Raw genomic sequence first — 13442 nt, forward strand, 5'->3', positions numbered from 1 at the left:
CTGTAGCCTGACTGTGGTATCCTTTCCCCAACAGGGCTGCCTTGTCTGGCTTCCTTGGTAGAAGATGTGCCTGATCTGGGTGATGATAGGAGGATTTCATGGAGGACCCACCCACTCAGAGAAGAGGAAGAAAGTAGGGAAAGATCTCAATGGGCGTTACTGGAAAGAAGACAGTGCTTGGCATTAAATTAATTAATTGATTAATTATAACAAAAGATTATCATGAAAGATACAAGAACAAAATATCACTTTTACCATAGAAAAGTCTGGAGGTTTTTCAGAAAATTGGACATTGTACTACCTGAGGTCTCAAATAAACCGCTCTTGGACATACACCTAAAAGATGCTCCAACATATAACAAGGACACATGCTCCACTATGTTCATGGCTGCATTATTTATAATAGCCTGAAGCTGGAAACAACCCAGATGTCCTTCAACAGAGAAATGGATACAAAAATGTGGTTAATTTACACAATGGAGTACTACTCAGCTATTAAAAACAATGACTTCAGGAAATTCATAGGCAAATGGATGGAACTAGAAAATATCATCTTGAGTGAGGTAACCCAGTCACAAAAGAACATACATGGTATACACTCACTGATAAGTAGATATTAGTCCAAAAATTTGGATTACCTAAGATACAATCCACAGACCACATGAAGCTCAAGAAGAACAACAGAGTGCACATGCATCAGTTCTTCTTACAAAGGGGGAACAAAAATATTCATAGGAGGAGACAGAGACAACTTTTGGATCAGAGACTGAAAAAATGGCCATTCAGAACCTGCCCTACCTGGGGATCCAGCCCATATACATGCAGCCACCAAACCCAATATTGCTGATGCCAACAAGTGCATGCTGACAGGAGCCTGATATAACTGTCTCCTGAGAGGCTCTGCCAGAGTATAACAAAGAGAGGCAGATGTTTGCAGCCAACCATTGAACTGAGAACCAGGTCCCCAACAGAGGAATTAGAGAAAGGATTGAAGGAGCTGAAGGGGTTTGCAACCCCATAAGAACAACAATACCAACCAACCAGAGCTCCCAGGGACTAAACCACCATGGCTCCAGCTGCATATGTAGCAGAGGATGGCCTTGTTAGGCATCAATGGGAGGAGAAGCCCTTGGTCCTATCAAGGCTAAATGCTCCAGTGTAGGGAAATGTCAGGGCACAGAGGTGAAAAGAGGTGGGTGTGTGGGCAGGGGATCACCCTCATAGAAGCAGGGGGAGGGCAGATGGGATAGGGGGCTATAGACAGGAAACCAGGAAAGGGTGTAACATTTGAAATGTAAATAAAAATATCCAATAAAAATAAACTAAAATACTCTTAAACAAAAAAGAAATGTTATGACACACAAAGGGTAGAACTCTAAGAGTCAGAAAATCACTGAAGGAAGACCCCAGACTCAGATACTATGGAAAGACAAAGAGCATTTACTCTGCAAAAATAACCACTATGTGGGAATCAACCATTCTCAAAATGGTGACCCCAGACAAAAGTACTCTGGCCTTCTTCTAGGGAACAAGAACTCTCTAGAAGGATTAGGTAATCTCTAATGTGATTGGCAGTGGTGACTTTAGTATAACTTTGATTGACTACTATGTAGCTCTTCTATATTTAGAGAGTGGGTTAAGTAATCTATAATTTCATTAGTGGGTGCTGGAGACTTGCAGGGATTGGCTCCTGATTGGCTTTCCCAGGGATTCAGTGATCAGCATTCCAACGTCATGAGATAGGACTGCCCAGCACAGATGATCTATCCATTCATGTGGTTATCCCTAGGCTGTTCTTTAGGAGGGTTTTATGATCTTGTTCTGGATTTTATGGTCTCTTCACAGAGCTTGTGTCTTATGGCCTAGTTTCTGGAACTTAGGTCTGTTCCTGAAGCTGGTGCCATAAATGGAGACATATGGGGTTCTTAATTGTGTCGTTTCAGAATGAATTGACTGGAGTGCCAAGAACCAAAACTAAAGTAGTGTCAAATGCAAATCATAATCAATGAAATTCTTCTTTGGGAGAGAAAAAAAGGAAGAAAATGAAAAGAAATAGGATATTCTCTATTGCATGAACAATTTCCAAATTCTTGGGATTTTCAATTACAGAAAAAAATTAAAACACTCTTTGTAATCTCCCAACTTCCAGATTACAGCAAGCAATTTGGCTCTTCATAAGAAAGTGGTTCCTAACATTAGGGATTAGTGGTCTCCAACTCTTTTGTCTGCTTATAGGGCCCTATTCCTCCTATTGGATTGCCTTTTCCAGCCTTGATGCAAAGATATGTGCCTGGTTTTATTGTAGGTTGTTATGCTTTGTTTGCCTGATATGACTAAGAGGCATGCCTTAGCTGAGAAAAGTTGTGAGGAGAGGGATAGGGATGGACCTGGGAGGGGAGGAAGTGGAAATTGCAGTTAGAATGTAGTATATGAGAGAGGATGTATAGAATGAAAATAAAAAAATAATAAGCTTTGAAATCAGACTTTTATTTTATGTGAAACTAATCATCCCTCCCATTCAATGAGTACCATATGTATATTTTTCCTGGTCCTGGTAACTGGTCTGGATTTCAGTATCTTATACAACAACTACTTACTTCCTGTCCTGTCTGGAGCACACAGCAGTGATTGTGGATGGTACCATTATTGGACAATAGGGTCCTTACTTCAGTATCTACCCTGAAGAAGTCAGACATTAGCTGGAACAGGCTATTCTTAGAATAGATGAAGGCAGAACCATTGTTTCATTCATGCAGGGTCTCCAAAGGAAACTCTGATATGTGTATTCATAGATCATTGATCAAGTTAAGACTTGTGATAAAGCCTAATGTCATTGGGACAGCTGTACTTTCTCTTCTAGATGCGCTGATCCTGCCAGTGGATGGGGAGGTATAACCTTTTCATTAGAAGAAGAAATGAGTATTGAAACAACAATAAATTTACCACCTTGTAACAACAATTTTATAGCACAGCTCTTAGAGAGCAACAGAAAGCACATAGCTCCCAGGACACTCTGCTGGCATTTATTAGAGGACAGTCTGCTCAGCAGGATACACATATACTCTCTTGAAGACAAACAGAATCAAAAGAATTTAAAAGCTGCCAACCCATAAAACTGTTAAATTAAAACCCCTTGATTTATATATTTTGGCAGAAATCTATTTTTCTCTTTTTTTTTTCATATAATAGACTCTTAATATGGTTTCCCTTCCCCTACTTCTCCTAGTATTCTTCCCATCAGATCCACACCATTCCTCTCTTTGGTTAGAAAGCAAAAAGGTATCTAATACATGACAATAAAATAAAATTAAATAGCACAGGAAATACATATAGACACAGACACACACATATTTGCACACACAGGAATCCCATAAAATTACAGAACTGGAGGCCATGATAGATAGATAGATAGATAGATAGATAGATAGATAGATAGATAGATAGATAGATATAGAGAGATAGATATAGAGAGATAGATATAGAGAGATAGAGAGATAGAGGTAGAGATAGAAGTACAGGTATAAATATAGGTAGGTATATACAAAGAACCTGTAAAATTGAAAGAAAACAATAAGCAAATATAAAAACATATAAAAATAACTTGACTCGGGATTACGACGCACAGAACTTCAAAAATTGCTCTTGAGTTCATTTTTGGTTGGGCATCTACTGCAGCATATGGTCCTATGCTTCAAAGTGATTTGTTTCCTCACTGAGAATACCTTAGAGAAAATTATTATTTTTTTCATTTTTCTAGTGTTTGCAATTCCCACCGGCAATGGCTGAGTGCTTCTCTTACTTCACACCATCACTTGTATGAGCTATTATTTCATTTATTGATCTTCACCATTCTTTGTAGTAATATTTAACAGTTTTATATTTGCTTGTACATTGGCTACTTTAACTTCTGAATACCCTAATTATGAAATTTTGTGGAAACATAAATGTAAGGGTATTCAACACTTTATAATATCCTATGTGCTACCAAATCAAACAGATTTCCTGACAATTATGAATGCTGTGGATGAATTAATCTAAAAGGACCTAAAATCACAGAGATAATGAAGCAGCACAAGTGATTGTATAGTCTATCAAAACTGTACCTAGTCTCTATATGACCAGTAGTTAACTTTTCTAATATCAGAAGTGTTGCTCATTAGCTCTGGGGTATACTTTGAATTCCTGGATATTCTTTTTAGTAGCTCCTGATTGAAATAAGAATAGCTCTGATCACTGACATACTCTAAACAGAGGTAGGAATACACAAAAATTTAACTCTGTGAAGCTAAGTGACTTCTTAAGTCAACAAGCACAAGTGAGGTTGACTCCTAAAAATAGAACTCCGAAATGAAGGGTCATAATTGTATCATTACACCACATGTTCATTTCAACCAAAGCTTGTGATGATTAATAACCTTATGGTTTAGAGAATATAGGAGAAACCTCCTCTGCCAGCCAACAATAGACATAGACTCACTTTATTTCAGCATCTTAACAAACCACAGATAAATGTATTAAAACAATATTATGCTACATGACATAAAACTTCCAGAATAAGACCTTTAATATTGATGTTTATTTCAGATTTTAGCAGTAAAATCTTTTGAAATGTTTAGAATATATGTTGATGTTACTGGATTTATTTTATTTAGTTTAATTGTTCTATTAACACATGTAGAATATTTACTTAGGAATTGTGAAACAAAGCAAAACACTAACAAACTATCATTGGCACAAGAATTCACATTTTCATGAAAAAAAATCCAAACAGTATTACTTTCATTGCTTTAAGTAATAGTTGGTTAATGAGACAATGTTTACATTTTGGATCTCAATTTTGACCAAATATTAGGACTTACATTTTCAAGAAATTGAGCAATACTTTTCTACTTGAAATGTAGTATATGTTTTGGATATACATATGCATATGTGTGTTTAAAATTAACATATATATATTGTGTTGTTAGCTAAAATCAGTGCAGAAAAGAGTGGAAAAGTATGGTGTATATTCTCCACCCTGATGAAAGTAAACTATAGTTATGGAATATGTGAGAAAGATATTTCAAAATATTTTGCAACCAAACATATTCAGTAATACATCAAAGTTTAAAATCAGTAAAATCAAATATAGATTTGAATATTGTCAACTTATTTTCTCCCAACCACTGGTTTAATAGTGGTTTGTTATGTAATATACTTGAAAATTAGAGTGTAAATGTAAAATGAACTCACTACAAAAATAACAGCCTTTTGTGTTAATAAATACTTATTAGTTAGCTAGTATTATTTAGCTGAGAATATATGTAGAATATGTGGTACTTCAAAATGTCTTGATAAATTTAATGAATACATTTTACTTATTCATAATTAATAGCTTTCAAAATAATAATGCCCCAAACCAAACCTTTTCAAACTCATCACTCTAGTATGTCCTGTACCATACGTACATACTTATTTGTATCCATTACACTCTTTGTTTCTCTCAAATTTCAGTGATCTCAACTTTTTCATCTGAGCATTTTTTAATCATATTTATTTCTATCTATTATGTCACTGGAGTAAGAAACAAAATCGAAAATTGAATGTTTATTCCCTGCTGCATCTGAAACAATGAACGGTCCTCCCACATTCCATAATGAAGTTCCATTTGTTTTAAAGTTAAAAGATTACAGAAAAAAAATAGGAAGTACAGTAGATCTTAGCATCTCCCTAACCCTCCCTTGTATTTCTTACCTGTTCAAAGCCCGTATCGTTGCTTCGTTTTTGTTTTGTTTCTGGAGATCCTTTTAGAACTTTCCCAGTATATCAGACTGGGTTTTATACCCTCTCTGTGTACATCTTAATATCTATTGACAAGTTTCAATATTAACATACTAACTTCAACTTTACTGAAACATACTGCACCTCAGCGGTTCAGGTCCTATTCTTTGTATATTTGGAAACAGTGTCTTCTTCCTTTCAGCATTTATCATAATATTGTATTCTCTTTTATGTTTTCCTCTCCCTTCAAATTCTGTAGGGATATCAACTGTGTCAACCCTTATTTAAGATTGTTTCCTTGGAGTCGATAAGAGATATTTCACTAATTATTGTTGAATGTGAATAAAGATTTCACATAGATACTACTATAAGTACATAGGTATATAGTTATAAGTATGTGTGGATATATATACATGCATATATGTGTAGAAATTTTATGAATATTTTAACAACATTACATGTTATAATTTTTTATTAAATGTTCTTTTGGGAAAAGATCAACAATTATATAGCAATCCAAACAACAAAATTTAGGTTACATAATGTCTCAGAAATTGTTGTATTCAAAAATATTTCCAAATTCTATTATTCATTTATCTTAAATCGAATAATTGTAATAAAATTGTATAACTTCATTTTACAGCTATGACATAGTCAAAAACTAAAATGACAGACTCATTGCTCTTTAAAATGAAATATATATCAGGTATTTTAGTAACTTTGGATTTGCATATAATAATAATTTATAGTAAAGTCTTACTTGCAACCATATAAAATAAAAAAATTAAATATATATGCCTTTTAAAACTGAAACTCAATTCTAACGTCTACAGAGTTTTTCCATTAACAGTGTGTACACAAATAGGATAGGGTACTGCATTTGCTATATTGATTTTTTTAAATGAACAGCACGACAGGTTTGGTGATATATGCCTTTAATCCCAAGAGCTGAGAGGTAGAGACAAATGGACCACTGTCACTTTAAGACCAGCCTGACATGAATCCCAAGGTAGACAGAAATACATTGTGAGATCCTGGCCCCCCTAAAAATGGAGAAAATTTTCCTTTTATATTTATTGGATATTGTACCTGTGCAAAACATCCCAGGGACACTATCTTTTTATTTTACTATACTCAAAATAAGGAACTAAAAGGAGTAGAAAATTTGGGGAAATATAATCATTTTCTAATTGAATATACCAAATGAAGGAAATTTTTTGAATATTAAGATGATAAAATGTGTTATTTTAAAATATCTTATTTATCAATTAAAACTGACAATTGCTTGACTTGTTTTAGATAATATACCTTAAATCTTGAAGTCTTACGATTACTTACTGTCTAACTGGAAATAAATTAAGCTTTTTTGTTCCATTGTCACACCTTCGAGTCAAATGAACATGTTCCATGTGTCAGATTATCATGTACATTTTGTTGCAGCTATTTCAGAATAATAATATCTCTTCATCTCCTTCCTGAAAGATTAGAAAAGATGTCTTATGTCAGATAACAGAAAAATCAATTGGTTATTGTCCCCAGAAGTCTCCCACCATGCCCTTCCTCTACACCTCCTTCACTCTGAAAAATTGAAATTGCTTCTTGTGTGTCATTGTATTGACAAGGAATTGTCTTCTTGTTATCTGGAAGTAACTGAGCAATGTTCTTTTCAGCATTAGACACAGTATTCCCATGTGTTCTTTGCCATGGGACACTGAAAATGGCACTCGTGCTCTCAGATAACGCCCTGTCCAAACAGAAGATGGTACTTCATTTACTTTCTATTTACATTGGAGGTCTTCCCCAAGCACAGTTTCTTTTTTCTTTGAACACATGTCACTCTACTCAGTCTGTCTTGTTCCCTTGTTTCCTTTCCCTCTGTTTACCAGTAACCTCAGTTACACAAGTATGTCTGACATTGTTAGCTTAACACAAAGGTTGTATGGGAAACGAGTGTACGAATTAGAGGCTTGACTACAGTATATCTGAACGCAGCTAACAAGGAAAGAGATCTATAGGGGACCCTTATATGTATATCTGTATTTTCTTTTAAGGCAATGGAAATTAAGAGCAATGATAGAGTTAAGTGCTAGGTTATTTTATTAGTTTTCCATGATTCTCAATTATTTATAATTTAGAAATTCTATAAAAGAAACATGATCTTTCTCCTAAATTACGCCTATATTTGTCTGTCAGAGATGAAACAATCTAAAGAAATTTTGTCACTTCCCAGCATTCAGAGAGGCTCTCAAGTTCTCTGCTTAGCTCTAAAGCCTGCACATATAGTTCCTGTAGCGAAGTTTCTGACTGACTTGTGGCAAGCGTTGACCGACTGGTTATGAACCACTAGCACATACTGAACTGTTTTATTCATAGAGGTTATTTATTGCTTAGTATTTAAGCTCTGTACTAATGAAATAAAAGGGATAGATCTCTACTATTATAGTTTATGGAAAAGAAAAAAATCAAAGTACATCTAAACAATATATCATGAGATGTGTCAGAGCTCTGGTTGTAGCTTTCTAATGATTCTGATCACTGTCACTTTCAGATCTGCATCCGTGATTTTCATATCTGTTCCTATAAACTTAAACAGGAAATGGATTCTTCTTGCTAGCACAAATTCCCATATCTTGGTTTGTTTAAAAGTACAATTTATCTTATGCATCAAACTATTGATTATGGGGTTAAAGAGTTTGTTTAGTGATTGAATGTACTTGTTATTCTGACAGAGGACCCGGATTTGATTCTTAGACTAACATGAAATAAATTTATAGTGGAGGTCCAGTCCAGTCTTGTGGGCTGATCTCACAACCATCCTAAACTTCAGTTCCAGTAGTTTTAAAAACCTGACCTTCACAGGTAAGGGTCACACACATAGAACACAGACATATATGCAGGGAAAACACTCATATACATAGTATAATTAAATAATTCCATAAATAATAAGCTAATAACTTGATCTGCATTACAGTTTCTGTGTTCATTGGGATCTGAAGTTTTATGCACATTTTGATTCCAGAGGAAACAGTTAGGAAAATAAATTGGTGCATACATTTTATTAGTTTTCCACGATTCTCCACTATTTACAACTTCAAAAATTATGTATAAGAAACATAATCTCTCTCCTAAATTCCACCTATATTTGTCTATCAGAGATGGAACAAACTAAATAAATTTCGGCACTTCCCAGCATTCAGAGAGGCTCTCAAGTTCACTGCTTACCTCTAAAGCCTGCCCATCTAGTTCCTGTGGTAGAGTTTCTGACTGACTTAAGGTGTCATCTGAAAAACAGAGACAGTCACAAAGAGTAAATAAATGACTGCCTGCTGCCTCATTGTGCAACAGACAGTCATTATTTGACATGCCAAGGTGACTGAGAAAATCCCACAAGGCCCGACCTGCAGATAAAGATCTACAAAGTTAGCTGCTGAGAGGGAGAATCAGTCTTTCCCAGGGATGATCACCCAGATGAGTTATCCAGTCCGAAGTGCTCACCCCTAAACATGTACACATATGAGCATCACTAAATGGAATCAATAGGTTTTTTGTGGTTTGGGGGTTTTGTTTTTGTTTTGTGTGTGCATGTGTGCATGTGTGCGTGTGTGCGTGTGTGCGTGTGTGCGTGCGTGTGTGCGTGTGTGTGTGTGTGTGTGTGTGTGTGTGTGTGTGTGTGTTATAGAAGAAAGCATAATTTGGCAGGGAGCTGAGGAGGCAAAAGGAGGATTTGGCAGGGAAGAAGAGGAGTAAGGATGGTATAAATACAATATGCTTGCAATTCTGCCCTTGAACAGTCTCCTTTTAATTTTCTTTGTCCTTTCCTATATTCCTCTCCTTCGTCCTTAAACATTGATTAGCAGTGTGTGTTATAACCCATCAGAGCTGCCTCCTCTCACCTTTAGTATTACATTGCTAGGGAATCTTTAACAGTTCCTATTAAAATCCTGTAAGTGATAATAGGATATGGAAACCAGGGTACACATTCCCGATCTTCGGGAGTCTGCTTGTTTAACATTCCCAAATGAAAACATTGACGTTCCATTGATCTCTTAAACATTTTATTAACCTGCAAATCCAGATGTAATTTAGTCTGTCTGTACACAAAGTAAATTATGTAAGTGGGGGGTCTGACTTCTCTATTTAGGGCTAATGACTAATTTACTTTGTAATATTTATATATACATATATATGTATACATATGTATGTATATGTATGTATATGTATACATATATGGCAATGTGTAGAATAAACTTTAAGCAACAGCAATAATGGGAGTTTCCTAATTTAAATGTTCACTTATATTTTTGCCACAATATATGATACATTGAATTATATGATCCTCTTAAATGTCATTAATAATTTTCTTTTTAACTCTTCAGCCTAACTTGTTTTCTTTACTCATTAAATAAAGCAATATAACATTTTAATTGTATATGTAACATGAATATTCTTCTCTGAAATATCAGAGGTCTTATCTATTTGATAATGATTAAACTTATATATTTCATAATTGCTACTCAAAGGTAGACATTATGCAGTTAGCAAGGGCATCATCACCTATTTGTGACTACAAGTTCATTGCATTTTAATACTTGTTCTGCTTAGAAAATATTGATTTTCCTTTTCTTTTTCTTGCTTGTGACCTTTCTGTTTTGTAACATTCTAAAGCCCTGGTGTTATTTTAGCCCCTTTTAAAAATATGTTAGCTATTTTGGTTTATTACTCATTATTTAGCAAGAATACCAGTCGAGGGAAAAAACCTCATGTGATTATAGTTGAGGTAAGAAATGTGATATTTGGCACAGGCTTTGAATAAGAACGGGGGTTTGATTTCAGGAGGTAGAACTTTATCAAGTAATGTAGTTGCCCTGATTCTTTGGAAGCACCACGTTACCATAGCATTATCTATTAATAGAAAACAAGCTCCCCCATGTACTGAATCAAAATCTGCTAAGTAACATTCCAATGACCAATGGCCTTTTTTATGCTAAAGTCTGTGGCTTCATAAAACCACACATCATCCCTTTGAACTTAGCAATCTGTGACTAACTAAAGAATGGAATAGATTCCCAGGACACTTATCAAATCAAGCTCTCTATAAAACTCTGATGAAAATGTAGCTCAAAGAAAATGGTTCATTTTGAAACAATTTCTGAACTGGCTCCCTTCCTCCATTTTTCTTGAGGAAATCTTCCCATTATTTATATAGATATGCCCCTTATATAAATCATCAACCATCAAAATTACATGAATATCAATCTATTCAAATTGCTGAGACAAACTGTATATTAGTTTTTACATTTCTTAGAATGTCCTTTAAAATGGGAACCTTTTAATTTATAGCAACAAATTTATACACATGACCATGGCATCTCATAACTTGTCCAATAAAATTATCAGGATGATACCACAACGTAATATATATATATTATATATATATATATATATTCTGCAAGATTAAACATTACATAATACCATGGTGATCCTAAGGTGCTAGGAAGACAGAAACAACTTACCTCCACAATGTCCAGTAAGTGTTTCGAGAAAATACAACTCGTAATAATAATAATAATAATAATAATAATAATAATAATAATAATAGTATTCATAATACAAAAAGTATTTGAGAGCAGCCTTCTCTTGTGTCTGCTGCTGACTCACCCAATGAGATATATGTGCAAGTTCTCTTTGCCACCTTTTTGATTGCAATAAAAATTCCCTCTCACCTTAACTGCGTTCATTTTACTGAAAGAATTTTAGGATAACAGACTCTGAATCTATTCAAATCAAATGAGCTGAACAATTCTAATTCCCATTTACCTTCCTTCAGATTTTATCTAATAATATTGAACAGCCAGATACACAGAGGACCAATTTATCCAGGCACTTTCCCCATCAATCTTTGGAAGTAACTGCAAAGGAAACAGAAATAACTCACATCTAGGATAGGTATCCATGTACTATAGGTGTGAATGGTATAAAATAAAAGACATTCACTTGGGCTCAGAGAATTTTTTTTATCAAATCAAAATTAAAATGTCATATTTACATTCTTGCTCTGAGATTAGGCAAGAAAGGTAGATAGTTTCTTTTTGTTTCATAAGGATTTCCTCTGAGATGAACCTCCATCCTGGTTTCTGAGAGGGAAAAACAAGTACAGAATATCCAAGGTACAGTCCACAGAACTCAAAAATGTCAACAAGCTGAAGGGCCCAAGTGAGGACACCTCAGTCCCACTTGGGAGGGAGAAGAAAGTAACCACAAGGAGGAGGAAGGGAGGAACCTGGGAGGGAAAGGGGACTGGGGTGGGGATAGACACACGATCAGGCATTGAGTGGGGGGAAAGGACTGAAGCCCTGAGGGCCAGCATAAAAAATGGAAACAGGCGACCTCGGGAGCAAGGAGATTGGGAGGACCATCTAGAATGTACCAGAGACCTGGGAAGTGAGAGACTCTCAAGACTCAAAGTGTGTGGGGGTGGGGGGAGGCGCTTAGATGAAATGCCCTACAATGGGAAGAGGGAACTTGTTGAGCCACCTACAACAGAATGACAGGGCATCAAGTGAGGGATGGGGTTGCTACCCCACAGTCAAAGCTCTGACCCATAATTCTTCCTGTCTGAAAGAAATGGAGGGATAGAAATGGAGAAGAGCCTGAGGAAAAGGAGGTCTAGCAACAGTCTCAAAGTGGGATCCAGCTCAAGGGGAAGTCCAAGACCTGACACTTTACTGAAGCTATGGGGCACTCACCCAAAGGGACCTATCATGACTGCCTTTCAAAATGTCCAACAAGCAGCTGAAAGAGTCAGATGCAGATATGTGCACCCAGCCAATGAACAGAAGCTGCTGACCCCTGTGATTGCATTAGGGGAAAGCTGGAGGAAGCTGAGGAGGAGGATGACCATGTAGGCAGACCAGCAGTCTCAATTAACCTGGACCCCCGAGATCTCTCAGACACTGAACCACCAGCCAGGCAGCATACACCAGGTGACATGAGGCCCCCAACACATATACAGCAGAGGACTGCCGGGCCTGGCCTCAGTGAGAGAAGATGTACCTAAACGTCAAGACACTGGAGGCCCCAGGGAGTTTAGAGGTGGTGTGGGTGGGGACATTCTGGTGGAGACAGGGGGTATGGGGAGGAGGTATGGGATGTGGAACTCAGGGATGAACCAGGAGGCAAATAAAATCTGGAGTGTAAAAATAAATAAATAAATAAATAAATAAATAAATAAATAAATAAATAAATAAATAAATAAAATAATTTTTAAAAAGATGTGGGATGTTAAAAAAATGAAGTGAACAAACAGGATGTATTAAGAGGAGGTGAAATAACCCATCCTACAGCAAAGCCCCTTAAATTCAGTAAGCAAAAACTCAATCATCAGGAAGTCCTTGAAACTGTCCAGGTATACGAAGTCCTTCCCTCATCAAGCACATATAAGCAGGAGGAAATCCAAGACACACAGCAAAGACAGAAACTACTTGTTCTGTCTAGAAGCATCTCAGACAAGCTGAACTGTGTAGAAGAGGCTTTAGTCAGCTGAGGAACCTGGAAGAAACACAGGACTTGAGCCTCCTGGCAGAGGCAAAGAGGAAGGAGCAGAGCTATCTGAAAGACTCAGACCATCCTCTCTTCCTGAAAAGCCACTCTATAGCCTGTCCAGTTTGTTGAAAATTGTGCTT

Source organism: Rattus norvegicus, chromosome 2 (assembly GCF_036323735.1).
Source record: "Rattus norvegicus strain BN/NHsdMcwi chromosome 2, GRCr8, whole genome shotgun sequence".
Lineage (NCBI taxonomy): Eukaryota > Metazoa > Chordata > Mammalia > Rodentia > Muridae > Rattus > Rattus norvegicus.